The 14,670-nt window shown below is 49.2% G+C and overlaps 1 protein-coding gene across 2 annotated transcripts in view; it reads left to right on the top strand.

Moving 5' to 3' along the window:
• The first annotated feature begins 2,370 nt into the window (after positions 1-2,370).
• LKAAEAR1 (LKAAEAR motif containing 1) overlaps positions 2,371-14,670 on the top strand; it is a 38,098-nt gene continuing 25,798 nt past the window's right edge. Inside the window, exon 1 of one of the 2 annotated variants that reach the window (XM_040330612.1) lies at positions 2,371-2,465. The gene's annotated coding sequence lies outside the window, so the exon portion shown is untranslated. Of the gene's footprint in view, positions 2,519-14,670 lie in introns of both variants that reach the window. The other variant, XM_040330613.1, reaches the window with a different exon arrangement.

Here is a 14,670-nt window from a genome sequence, read left to right as displayed (position 1 = left end):
AGAGCGCATGCTCCGTCTGGAAACTTTCCCGACGTGCATTGCGGCAAATGACGTCGCAAGGACGTCATTTGCTTCAAAGTGAACGTGAATGGCGTCCAGCGGCATTCACGAATCACTTATGCAAACTACGTAAATTAAAAATTTCGCGACGCGGGAACGACGGGTATATGTAACATTGGCTGCCCCTGCTAATAGCAGGGGCAGCCTTACGCGAAAACCGCCATACGGAAACAACGTAAACTGCGTACGCAGGGCTCGCGTAACGTTGTGAATCGGCGTTAGTATGCAATTTGCATACTATACGCTGAGCACAACGGGAACGCCACCTAGCGGCCATCGCAAGAATGCAGCCTAAGATATGCGGGCATAAGAGCCTTATGCCGCGCATATCTTAGGCTGCAGTCGGCGTAACGAGGTTCCTGAATCAGGAGCATTTGTTACGCCGGGGCAAGTAAGCAATTGCGCTGTGTAACTATGGTTACACAGGCGCAATTGCTTCTTGAATCCAGCCCAATGACAATACAGCAGGCTTGTATTTTACAGGGGTGTTCTATTTATTGTTGTTAAAGTAGATCAACATTTGTCGTCAAATTATATTGACATATCAACATTGGGGCAGATTCAGGTAGCTTTTACGGCGGCGTATCTCCAGACGCTTCCGTTGCTTTTGGCGTAGAATATGCAAATTACCTAGTTATGTCGATTCACGAACGTACATGCGCCCGGCGGTAGTTTTTTACGTAGTTTGCGTAAGGCTTTTTCTGCGTAAGGTTGCTCCTGCTATTAGGAGGCGCAGCCAATGTTAAGTATGGACGTCGTTCCCGCTTCGAAATTTAATTTTTTTACGTCGTTTGCGTAAGTCGTTCGCGAATAGGGTTGGACGTAATTTACGTTCATGTCGAAACCAATACGTCGTTGCGCCGTACTTGGGAGCAATGCACACTGGGATATGTACATGGACGGCGCATGCGCCGTTCGTAAAACACGTCAATCACGTCAGGTCATCACACATTAGCATAAAACACGCCCCCCCTTCCACATTTGAATTACACGGGCTTACGCCGGCCCTATTTACGCTACGCCACCGCAACTTACGGAGCAAGTGCTTTGTGAAAACTGCACTTGCTCCTGTAAGTTGCGTCGGCGTAGCGTAAATACAATACGCTGCGCCGCCGTAACTAGGCGCGCAGGTACCTGAATCTGCCCCAGTGTATTAAAATATATCAAAATATAAACATTGTATTGAAGTATACCAAAATATCGACTGAAGTGTATCCAAATATCGACTGAAGTGTATCCAAATATCGACTGAAGTGTATCCAAATATCGACTGAAGTGTATCCAAATATCAATGGAAGTATACCAAAATATCAACGGAAGTATATCCAAAAAAGTTGCATCTGAGGTTGCACCTGAGGCTGGGTTCCCACTATTGCGAAGCAGGAGGATTTGACCAGTTCTCTATGGAGCCGGTTCACATATCTCCGCTGCGAATTTGCACAGGAGTTCTGTGCGTCTTTTGGTCCGTTTCACGTCCGAATTTAGCCAAAATTTCAGGCCTGAAACGGTGAACCAGGACTCACCGGACCCCTGTTGTGAGCCGCATGTGAAGATAGTGTGAACCCAGCCTTAATCGGTGAACACAAACGCATCGGACACCGGACTGCAAACCGCAGCCAGACCTGTGTGAACTAAGGATGGGCTCTGGCGTGTTCGCAACTCCACGTGCCCGCGTCCGCCAGGAAGCTGACACTGCGCATCGCTGATCACAGACAGTGAGACATTTCCCGTTCCGCGGTTGCAGTGCAGACCAGGAAATGTCTCACTGCCTGCGATTAGCGCTTGCGGAGTGTCAGCTTCCTGGCGGCTCGCAGGCACATTGTTGCGAACACGCCTGAGCTCATCCTTTGTGTGAACCCAGCCTTAAATTGGTGTAAAATGGCGACATACTTCATAAAGCTGTGTGTTACGTCAGCCTATTATTAGCCTTTATTAGCACATTGGGAAGGTTATGATGCAGACTGTGGTTGTAATAACTCATGACGAAGTTGTATTTATAATTGTTCTGATTATTATAAATAAAGTTTGGAATATTTGCATATTATTACTGTATAGGAAGTTATTATTATGACTGTGTTAGCCTCTCATTAGCACGTATTTGTACACTGGGAAAGTTGCTGCGGCTCTTTATAGACCTAAATAACATTAGAGCGGTCATGTCTTCTCTTCCAAAGCGGGTTATCACTGAGCACACGCCGCACATAGGCAGCCATGTCCCCAGCCCGCCTCACTATTCTCCACACAACACGAGCCCCGCCCCTCAGAGAACTTCTCTCAGCGAGGCCCGCCATTGGCCGCCGAGGAGTCACGTGCGCGCAGAGGCGGGAAGTTCGCCTGGTTACCTGGTTGCCTCGGCGACGTTTGTCAACAGGGGACGGGTGTGGAGGAAGAGAGGCCCTTGTTAGGTAAAGGAAATCGCACATGGCTGTATTTTCACACGAATTCCCGGGAAGTTTCGGTACTGTTATCATTCTGTAGTTCTGATAGAACCTCCTTACAGGCCTGAGGTAGAGAGTATTGCTGGAGCAGGTGAGGAGGCTGAGGGCAAGAGAGGAGGCCGAGGGTAAGAGAGGAGGCTGGGGACAAGAGAGGAGGCTGAGGACAAGAGAGGAGACTGAGGGCAAGAGAGGAGGCTAAAGAAAGAGAGGAGGCTAAAGAAAGAGAGAAGGCTGAGGTGAGGACAAGAGAGGAGGCCGAGGGCAAGAGAGGAGGCTGAGGGCAAGAGAGGAGGCTTGAGGGCAAGAGAGGAGGCTAAAGAAAGAGAGAAGGCTGAGGTGAGGACAAGAGAGGAGGCTGAGGGTAAGAGATGAGGCTGAGGGTAAGAGATGAGGCTGAGGGCAAGAGAGGAGGCTTGAGGGCAAGAGAGGAGGCTAAAGAAAGAGAGAAGGCTGAGGGCAAGAGAGGAGGCTAAAGAAAGAGAGAAGGCTGAGGGCAATAGAGGAGGCTAAAGACAAGAGAGGAGGCTGAGGGCAAGAGAGGAGGCTTGAGGGCAAGAGAGGAGGCTAAAGAAAGAGAGAAGGCTGAGGTGAGGACAAGAGAGGAGGCTGAGGGTAAGAGATGAGGCTGAGGGTAAGAGATGAGGCTGAGGGCAAGAGAGGAGGCTTGAGGGCAAGAGAGGAGGCTAAAGAAAGAGAGAAGGCTGAGGGCAAGAGAGGAGGCTAAAGAAAGAGAGAAGGCTGAGGGCAATAGAGGAGGCTAAAGACAAGAGAGGAGGCTGAGGGTAAGAGAGGAGGCTGAAGAAAGAGAGGAGGCTGAGGGTAAGAGAGGAGGCTAAAGAAAGAGAGAAGGCTGGGGGCAAGAGAGGAGGCTAAAGAAAGAGAGAAGGCTGAGGGCAAGAGAGGAGGCTGAGGGCAAGAGAGGAGGCTAAAGAAAGAGAGAAGGCTGAGGGTAAGAGATGAGGCTGAGGACAAGGGAGGAGGCTGAGGGCAAGAGATGAGGCTGAGGGCAAGAGAGGAGGCTGAAGGCAAGAGAGAAGGCTGAGGGCAAGAGAGGAGGCTGAAGGCAAGAGAGGAGGCTGAGGGTAAGAGAGGAGGCTAAAGAAAGAGAGAAGGCTGAGGGCAAGAGAGGAGGCTAAAGAAAGAGAGAAGGCTGAGGGCAAGAGAGGAGGCTGAAGGCAAGAGAGGAGGCTGAGGGTAAGAGAGGAGGCTAAAGAAAGAGAGAAGGCTGAGGGCAAGAGAGGAGGCTGAGGGCAAGAGAGGACTGGAGGCTGAGGGCAAGAGAGGAGGCTGAGGGTAAGACCCCTTTCACGCTGAAGCGTTTTTACAGCGTTTTGGCATTAAAAATAGCGCTATTAAAACGCTCATAAAATGCTCTCCATGCATCTCAATGGACCCTTTCACACTGAGTCCTGCAAGCAGCATCTTTGGAGCAGCTTTTGGGCGCTGAAAAAAACATTCCAAAAACGCCCCTCTGCATTGAAATGAATTGAAAGCGCTGTAAAAACGCCTTACCCTTTCACACTGCAAAAACGCCCTAAAACGTTAGCGTCTTAGCGATGCTTTACCAGCGTTTTTCGGGCGCTGGCAGTGTGAAAGGGCTCGGCTCTAAAAGCACTCAGGCTTTCACATTGGGATTGCAGATGAGGCTTCGCTCGAATAACGCCCCAGTGTGAAAGGGGCCTAAGAGAGGAGGCTGAGGGCAAGAGAGGAGGCTGAGGGTAAGAGATGAGGCTGAGGACAAGAGAGGAGGCTGAGGGCAAGAGAGGAGGCTGAGGGTAAGAGAGGAGGCTGAGGACAAGAGAGGAGGCTGAGGACAAGAGAGGAGGCTGAGGGTAAGAGAGGAGGCTGAGGGTAAGAGAGGAGGCTGAGGGTAAGAGAGGAGGCTGAGGGTAAGAGAGGAGGCTGAAGAAAGAGAGGAGGATGAGGGTAAGAAGGAGGCTGAAGAAAGAGAGGAGGATGAGGGTAAGAGAGGAGGCTGAGGGCAAGTGAGGAGGCTGAAGGCAAGAGAGAAGGCTGAGGGTAAGAGATGAGGCTGAGGACAAGAGAGGAGGCTGAAGACAAGAGAGAAGGCTGAGGGCAAGAGAGGAGGCTGAGGACAAGAGAGGAGGCTGAGACAAGAGAGGAGGCCGGGGGCAAGAGAGGAGGCCGGGGGCAAGAGAGGAGGCTGAGGGTAAGAGAGGAGGCTGAGGGTAAGAGAGGAGGCTAAAGACAAGAGAGGAGTCTGAAGAAAGAGAGGAGGCTGAGGGTAAGAGAGGAGGCTAAAGACAAGAGAGGAGGCTGAGGGTAAGAGAGGAGGCTGAGGGTAAGAGAGGAGGCTGAAGAAAGAGAGGAGGCTTAGGGTAAGAGAGGAGGCTAAAGACAAGAGAGGAGTCTGAGGGTACGAGAGGAGACTGAGGGCAAGAAAGGAGGTTAACGAAAGAGAGAAGGCTGAGGGTAAGAGAGGAGGCTGAGGGCAATAGAGGAGGCTGAGGGCAATAGAGGAGACTGAGGGCAATAGAGGAGGCTGAGGGTAAGAGAGGAGGCTGAGGGCAATAGAGGAGGCTGAGGGCAATAGAGGAGGCTGAGGGCAATAGAGGAGGCTGAGGGTAAGAGAGGAGGCTGAGGGTAAGAGAGGAGGCTGAAGAAAGAGAGGAGGCTGAGGGCAAGAGAGGAGGCTGAAGAAAGAGAGGAGGGTAAGAGAGGAGGCTGAGGGCAAGAGAGGAGGCTGAATCAAGAGAGAGACACACGGCTCTCACCACTGCCATGTTTCAGGCACTGGGGGAAGTGTGATCAGACTGGTGGTGCCGGCAATAAAGGACGAGGTTTCCATCCATATAACACACGTGGTGCTCACGGCAATTCTGGTGTTTCTCACATACATGTGAAGACCAGTTGTGTGCCCCCCCCCCCCCCCCCAAATCGATACCAGACCCTTATCCGAGCGTGCAGGCCAGAAAAGAGGGAGGGGGGATGAGCGAGCACCCAACCCCCCCCCCCCCCCCCCCCGATCCATACCAGGCCAAATCCCTTTAACTTGGGGGAGGGCACCCCAAGCACCTTGCCCCCATGTATTCCATGTTCTTTATTGGTTGTATTATTATATATACAATGTTCTGCTCAGGCTGATCTACCATGATGTGTAGATGTGATGATTTCCTGATGAGACGGGTGAGAAGAGAAATACATAGAATCTATGAATATAGAAATGATCACAGCAACACATAATTGTCACTAAAGCACCATAGACATGGAGACGGATGTATAATACATGTGATGGTGGAGTTTGGGGATCTGTGACATCATCAGACGTGTGACATCTAAATGATATAAATGACAGAATATAATCTGTGTGGTGTAACCCTTCGCTGGCTGCTCAGAGCGCAGACTACACCTCTTTGTTTCCAAGTTATAGTATTATTACAAGCCTGCAGTATCCTATTAGTGCCGCACTTACAACTTTGCCTATTTCATGGGCACTTTTCGCCGTTCGCACAAATAAAAGGCCGTTTAATTGGGCTGGCGTGGTTGTCGGCTCGTCACGGTGCTATTAATAATCCAGGATGGATGTAGACAGCGCTGGGCTCTGCGTTCCCTCCCGTGTCATCAGACAACACAGCCTCTCTGATTGCTTCATGTAATTGCGTTGCTATCCATTTTCGGTCCTGGGCGCACGTTAGCGCATAGACAGGGCTGCCATCAGGGGGGTACAGGCAGTACACCTGTAAGGGGCCCTGGAGGCAACCCCCTTTTTTTTGTAAGGGGCCCGGAGGTCCCCAGGGCCCAGGATGGAAACCCCCCTTTTTTTTTATATATATAATTTTTATATATATATATATTTTTTATAAATTATTTCTATTTTTTTTTTTTTTATAAAATGGCCCAGATGTCACCAGGGCCCAGTAGGTCCCCCCTTTTATATATATATATTTTTTTTATTAAAGGGCCCAGAGGTCCCCAGGATGGCTACCCCCCCTCTTTTTTTCTATATATATTTTTATATATATGTGTTTTGTGAGGGGCCCAGAGGTCCCCAGGGCAACCCCCCCCCCCCCCCAATTTTCAGCAGCCCCCGGCGCTTCTCAACTTGAGGCGGCTCTCTGCTCCAGGAAGCTGTGCAAGGGGCCCCATAATTCCTGATGGCGGCCCTGCGCACAGATGAAAACAAAAGTACATTGGCATTTTCATTACAAAAGAAAAAAAAAGAAAGAAACACACGTGTCTGTGGATGTAAGAATGGAGGGCTGTGATTGGACGACCTCGGGGGGATTATTAATAATCAACACTTTTCTAGCAGAGAAATGTATCCAGGGTGATTCTTCTGTCTTTATTTATCTCTTTCTGTCTCTTTCTTCTTACTCCTCTGTTGTTATTTCCTCAAGTACCTGAATTAGAAATCACTTTTCACCTGGTGATGATTGGCTGTACCAGTTGCTGGATAGCTTAGACAGCCAATCAGATGATGGTAAGTGGGAGAAGAGTTTTGTCAGCGACACCATGGAAACATTTGTCTAGGGACTCCGTCCTGTTTTCTAGAGAAGCCCAGTCAGCAGTGTATGTATATATCCATGCACTATCCCAGTCTTGGTGATTCTCTGGACACCACGCGGAAGATTTAGATTGGGTTCACACTTATGCGAATTGGATGCAGATTTAATCCGCATCCAATTTGCATGACAGGACAAGACTGTTCCCGTCAGTGGCGGCTGGTGCTCCAAATTTTTTGGGGGACGCAAAAAAACTGAAAGCCACTGCAGCCACTGTGCCCATCAAGCGCAGCCACTGTGCCCATCAACAGGGCCGCTGATAGGCCAGTAGAACTGGCCCTGTTGTACCGGGCCCGGGCAGCAGGGGGGCCCGGCAACCTGATCAGATCAATAATTAAAAAGAAAAAAAATCCTCCAGCCATGTCCCTCAAATGCCCAACCACCACAACCGTTTAATACTGCCAGCACACGCCACCACATCCCCCCCCCCTTTAGATTTTCCTTTGTTTTGGTCACTTTTTTGTAGTGTTAGATGGCGGCAGGGAAGGGACTATTTTGTGTGTTTCGGGAACGGAAGAATACCTCTTCCGCGCCCGCTCTCCGTGCTAGATCAACTCCCGGCCAGCGCGTCATCTGTGTACTGCCGTCCTCCTGGCGCCGCGGAGTGAGTGATTCCTTCCTGGCTGTATCTGAGTCTCTCCCCGCACGTGAGAAGTAGCAGTAAGGCGACCACCCGGCGAGCAGCGGCAGCAGAGGATATCGCAGAGGATATCGCAGAAGTCCATGTAGCAGCACCTATCAGGGAAGAAGTGATTCCTTGGGCCCAGGCAGCTAAACATTACACAGGTGTGTGCTTGGGGGGGTGGCTTAAAGATCTCCTCCTACTACTACTGCAGCAGCATGTATACATTATGGCATGATTGGCATCCGCATGGGTGGCTCTGTCTGCCCATAACGCATGTGCTGCCTGCAGAGACAGTGCCACCCATGCCGCCAATGCCGTAATGTGCTGCAGACAGTGCCACCCATGACGCTAATGCCATAACGCATGTGCTGCCTGCAGAGATAGTGCCTACCCATGCTGCCAATGGCATAATGCCATTGGCAGCATGGGTAGGCACTGTCTCTGCAGGCAGCACATGCGTTATGGCATTAGCGTCATGGGTGGCACTGCCTGCAGTACATTACGGCATTGGCGGCATGGGTGGGAGTGTTTGCAGGTAGCACATGCATTATGGCCCATAATGCATGTGCTGCCTGCAGAGACAGTGCCACCCATGCCATGCCATAATGTGCTACAGACAGTGCCACCAATGACGCTAATGCCATAATGCATGTGCTGCCTGCAGAGACAGTGCCACCCATGCCATGCCATAATGTGCTACAGACAGTGCCACCCATGACGCTAATGCCATAATGCATGTGCTGCCTGCAGAGACAGTGCCTACCCATGCTGCCAATGGCATTAGGTCATTGGCGGCATTGATATCAGTGTCTGCAGCACAATATGGCATTGGTGGCATAGGTAGCACATGCGTTATGGCATTGGGTCATGAGTGGCACTGTCTGCAGCACATTACGGCATGGGTGGGACTGTCTGCAGGTAGCACATGCATTATGGCCCATAACTCATGTGCTGCCTGCAGAGACAGTGCCACCCATGCCGCCAATGCTGTAATGTGCTGCAGACAGTGCCACCCGTGCCGCCAATGCCATAATGTGCTGCATACAGTGCCACCTATGCTGCCAATGGCATTATGCCATTGGTAGCATGGGTGGCACTGTCTGCAGCACAATATTGCATTGGCGGCATGGCATAGATGGCACTGTCTGCAGTACATTATGGCATTGGCGGCATGGGTGGCACTGTCTCTACAGTACATTATGGCATTAGCATGTCCCGCTGTCACGTCACTGGGCCAGGGGGCGGAGCCAGGATTGGGGCTGAAGGAGGGACCAGGGGCGGGACTGAAGGGGCCCCGTCAGGTAGGTTGTACGGGGCCCCATGATTTCTATCAGCGGCCCTGCCCATCAAGAGCAGCTACTGTACCCATCAATTGCTGGCAGTGTGCCTATCAATTGCTACCAGTGTGCCCATCAATTGCTGCCAGTGTGCCCATCAATTGCTGCCAGTGTGCCCATCAATTGGCGCTACTGTGCCCATCAATTGGCGCTACTGTGCCATCATTTGCTGCTACTGTGCCCCATCAATGGCTGCCACTGTGCCTCATCAATTGCTGCTACTGTGCCCCATCAATTGCCGCTACTGTGCCCCATCAAATGCTACTACTATGCCCCATCAAATGCTGCCAGTGTGCCCCATCAAATGCTGCCAATGTGCCCCCCCTACTGCCCGGCACTAACCTGTCTTGGGTCACGGCGCTGTCCTTCATGCTCCGAGTCCTTGATGTCTTACCATCCTCTGCTATGATTGGACGCCTGATAGGCATCCAATCACAGCGCCTGTCGCTCCAGCCAATCGGGTGACAGGTAACCAGAAGGACCTGAGTACCTGATTGACTTAGAGGCGGGTCAGTGTTAGGAAAGCGATTTATTTGCTTCCCTAACACTCATTGTGTCCGCTGTTTACCAATTTAGAAACCTATTAGAGCATATGGCTCTAATTGGGACGCCTATTAGAGCCTACGGCTCTAATCATGCGCTTCCAAAAAAAAAATGCATGAATTTATCTATGGTGATAGAACGGTGCAGGAGAGAGGGGCGGCGATCCTGCGCCCTTTATGGATGCACTGCCACTGGTTTCCGTCTCTCAATGGAGTCGGTTCACTCACCTCCAAGGTAGCTGTAGAAAGAATTGCACAAGAGTTCTGTACGTCTTTGGCTCCGTTTCAGGTCAGAATTCAGGCAAAAATTAGGACCCGATTCACACCTAAGACAGAGAACAGGGACGCACCGGACCCCCTGCCGTGAGCCTCGTCCACAGCAAGTGTGAACCCGGCCTAACTAAACCTGGAGCACTCAGGATCTGGTGCAGCTAGCTGTGCATGGTAGCCAATCCGATTCTAACTTCAACCTGTTTAACCACTTCCCGCCTGCCCAACGTCATATGACGTCGTAGACTTTGAGTGGTTATACCTGAATGGTGCCTTCTTTTAGCAGCTTGCGGCTTCACAGCCGGATGCACACTGCACATGTGCCAGTCGCTCTGCGCGTTCTGAGTGGCCGGGCAATCTTCTGGGACCTGTGATGTGTCCCAGGAGCTTGCTGGAAGGTAGAGACCGCCTAGGCGGCCCGGAGCGGAAGTGAGAGCTGGGTACCTGTGAAAATTGGGTACCCGCCCCCCCCCCCCCCAAAAGAAATTATGCATGTCAGGGGGTCAGCATTCCTTAAAGCGGAAGTTCCACTTTTGGGTGGAACTCCCCTTTTAAAAAGTAACCCAGTTGTTGACCTTTTCTGAAGACTCCTGGAATGTATGACATAATTTGCCTAGGCAAGAACCCAAAGAAATGTAAAAAAAAAAAAAAGTTTAAAGCAAGTACATATGATATACTTCCCTATTGATTTACCAATGCTAGCAGCATGAGGATTACAAATAATCAATGTTGATTAGGAGAGTACTACAAAGAGAATAGAGCTGGTATGAGGTGGGTGAAGGTGCTACTCAGTCCCCAATAGTATGCACACAACAAATACTAGCTCATTATGCCTTTGTCTTGCAGGTTTGTTTGTTTTTCTGAGTTTGCAACCACTTTAACCCACCTAGTAGTTGGCTCGTCTATGTCGTCTTTACAATTATATATCTAGTGCAACAAGCAGTGAGGTGTATAAAAAGTGCCTACAAATGAGATATTACATTTAACCACTTCAGCCCCGGAAGATTTGGCTGCTCAATGACCAGGCCATTTTTGTGTCGCTTTAACTGACAATTTCGCAGTCGTATGACATTGTACCCAAACAAAATTGACGTCCTTTGCCGTTTGCTCCAGCTACTGTCAATCACAGCCAGTGAGCCAATGAGGAGAGAGAGGGGGCGGGGGTGAGCGGTGGCTCTGTGTGTGAATGGACTCGCAGTGAGCATATACTGCGAGTGAGCATATACACGGCCGGGATTCCCGGCCAAAGCTCTCCCTGCCGTTTTCTCGACGGGAAAACCTCTCCTGTGTACACAGGGAAAGTTACCGAGCAGGTTCTCGGTTTTCCCGTCGGGATTCCCGGCGGACTTTATACCGCCGGGAATCCCGGTCATGTGTACAGAGCTTAAGGAACGAGCCTCCTTTGGGTGCCCCCATAGCAAGCTGCTCGCTCTGGGAACACTCGGCAGGAGGACGCTGGCGGAAGACTTTGGAAGAGAAGGATCCAGGCTGCTCTGTGCAAAACCGTGGCACAGAGCACGTAAGTATGACATGCTTGTAATTTTTTTATTTATTTTTTCTTTAAAAGCCTGCCTTTAATATTACTTAAAAAAAATATATATATTTTTGAAATGACACCAACATTTTAGAGTGTATATTTGGATTCTTGCGTAAGCTTAGTGGTGATGTGTTCTCTTTTAGTAGAGAATTTGGCTGACGGTGAACACGTTGTCTTAGGCGGGTGCGGTGTAGGGGGGGGACACTCTAAGTATTGTAACTGAAGCATTCTTGAGGAGTAGGGATAGTATTTGATCCTGGTGTCTCCAACCTGAATTACCTCCTCCACATTTTGTTCTACACGTTTGTTCTCAGCTTGAGAGCCGTCTATTTCCCTCCCAGGCCACGTACATCTGCGCTCTTCATCCACTTTGATTTTAACGATTCGCACTGTAACTATCTCAGATGTGTTTCCTCCATGCTCTGCGGGAGTGACCGTTTGTCGGCGATGCGCTGAGCTGTTTTCACCTCCAGCGGCTGTTCTCCGAGGGGGGGGGGGGGGGGTCAGGAGGTCTTCCTTGCAGAAAGAAAAACCGTACAGCAAATTTCCAACAAATCTCTTCTGTTCCGCTAAAACAAATAATCCTCGCAGCGTACAGTGAACCGGGACAACGAGCGCATTTAAACATTTCCCAGAAGAAATCTCCAACGTGCTCACAAAGCTAAGCTTTTTACCGCTTTCCTTCTGAATGCGTTTTTATATAAGAGGATTTTATTTCATGCAGAATTCAAGGTCAAAATCCAAAACGCATCAGGTTTGAGCAAAGGAAACTGCAGTTACAGTAAAGCTGTTGCCTGCAGCAAAGAAGATCCACCAATCCTAAGCAACCAGTGAAGATTCCATCTCTGGAAGATGATTGGTTCCTATGGGGCAGGTGCTCAACTTTTTGTTACGGTTCTTCTGTATCACCATCCTTGCAGCTTATTTGAAGCATACCTAAAGTAAGCAAAAGGCTAAGGCCTCTTTCACCCTGGGCGGATCAGTAATGATCCGCCCCGTGCACCTCCGGTGGCTCAGCGGGGATCGTTCCGTTGATCCCCGCTGAGCTGGCGGATGACAGGGCGGTCCCCGCACACTGTGCAGGGACCGCCCTGTCTTTTCCCCGCTCCCTCCTATGGGGGGATCGGATCAACACGGACCGTATGTCCGTGTTCACCCGATCCGATCCGCCAGACGGAAGGAAAAGTAGGTTTTTCCTCCGTCACACTTTGACGGGTCGGATGTCAGCGGGCATGTCCCCGGAGGGTCAGGACAATCTCTACTTTGCAGATAGAGAAAGGAGCTGTGTGTTAGTGGGCGTCCTGACCCTCCTGCTCGCCCCCTCCCCCCTCAAGAGGCTTTCTCCACACCAGGGAGAAAGCCTTGCATTACTGTGTGTAGTTACAGACAGAAGAACAGGAAGTGAGGATTTCTCAGAAGAAATAAGGACATTTAAAAGCAAAATGGAAGGATGAGGTAAGTGAAGGAGGACTGCACTAAGGTAAAATAAGCTATTTAGGGATTTCTTTTTTTACATTTACACCCCCTTTAAGACAGACAGGTGATGGAAAACTGTGGTGCTGGACCAAGTCGACAGCCAGAAAAGATCATGCTCCACACCCGCGGTGAATAATGCAAGCTCCTTACCAGATAGAATTGATCGTTGAGTTACAGGTGGTCAAGCAGGGCATGAGAAAATAAGGTCTCCCTCAAACCATAAGTGGCTCACACTGTTCCATCAATACTCGAAAACAAAAACGAGAAAAGCGCTTCCATAGTGCAGTACAAAAAAAAAAAAGTTTTAATAGGTAAGAATAAAAGATTGCACTTACAAGAATTACAAGTAAAATCAGCATGAAGTCAATCGACATGTAAAATAGTTTGCGGCATTCCTACCGGCTTCCCTCCGGGCACGAACGTAAACCGACCAATTGGGAATAAATCACATGATGATGTCACCGTCGTAGGCCCCACCCTTTTAATTCCTTCCATTCTGGATTTCTGAGCTTAAAAATCTTATTGCATTGGTTGCTTACCTGTTTTCGGGAACACCAGGGCAAGACACAATGGGGGTTATTTACGAAAGGCAAATCCACTTTGCACTACAAGTGCACTTGAAATTGCGCTGAAAGTACACTTGGAAGTGCAGTCGCTGTAAATCTGAGGGGTAGATCTGAAAAGAGGGGAAGCTCTGCTGATTTTATTATCCAATCATGTGCAAGCTAAAATGCTTCCTTGCATGTCCCCCTCAGATCTACAGCGACTGCACTTCCAAGTGCAATTTCAAGTGCACTTTGCATTTGTAGTGCAAAGTGGATTTTCCCTTCGTAAATAACCCCCAATGTGTACACGATTATATAAAACTCAAATTCTATTATATACAGTATAGTGTGGTGGAAGAGTAGAACATCCTTCAAGGTGTGATTGCTGTCGGCAATATAATTCCACAGCCATTCAGTGCTTCCTCAATCTACTAAATGTGTCCCTATTGGAAATATTCTGCTAACCTCCTCTCCCATTGGCCCGCACAAGAAATATGGGGGAAAATCTCCAGTGGAGACAATTAACCACTTCAGCCCCGGACCATTTGGCTGGCCAAAGACCAGAGCACTTTTTGCAATTCGGCACTGCATCGCTTTAACTGACAATTGCGCGGTCGTGCGACGTGGCTGCCAAACAAAATTGACGTCCTTTTTTTCTCACAAATAGAGATTTATTTTGGTGGTATTTGATCACCTCTGCGTTTTTTATTTTTTACGCTATAAACAAAAATAGAGCGACAATTTTGAAAAAAAAAAAGCAATATTTTTTACTTTTTGCTATAATAAATATCTCCAAATAATATATATATATATATATATATATATATAAAAAAAATCCCCTCAGTTTAGGCCGATACGTTTTCTTCTACATATTTTTGGTAAAAAAATCGCAATAAGCATTTATTGATTTGCACAAAAGTTTTAGCGTCTACAAAATAGGGAATAGTTTTATGGCTTTTTTTACTAGTAATGGCGGCGATCAGTGATTTTTATCGTGATTGTGACATTATGACGCACACATCTGACACTTTTGGTGCTATTTTGGGAACATTCACATTTATACAGCGAACAGTGCTATAAAAATGCACTGATTACTGTGTAAATGTGACTGGCAGTGAAGGGGTTAAGTGTGACCTAGGGATGTGTTCTAACTGTGGGGGGGTGGGGCTACATGTGACAGGACACTGATCACCGCTCCCTGTCACAGTTTACATTAGCACTTCCCCGTTCTTCCTCTCCGTGAGACGATCGCGGGACTCCCGGCGGACATCGAGTCCTGGTAGCAGGACCGTTAAAGATCAAGTGTAGTATCTGTTC

This window comes from Rana temporaria, chromosome 12 (genome assembly GCF_905171775.1).
Source record: "Rana temporaria chromosome 12, aRanTem1.1, whole genome shotgun sequence".
In the NCBI taxonomy this organism is placed as follows: domain Eukaryota; kingdom Metazoa; phylum Chordata; class Amphibia; order Anura; family Ranidae; genus Rana; species Rana temporaria.
This window is presented reverse-complemented; position numbering and strand designations above follow the sequence as displayed.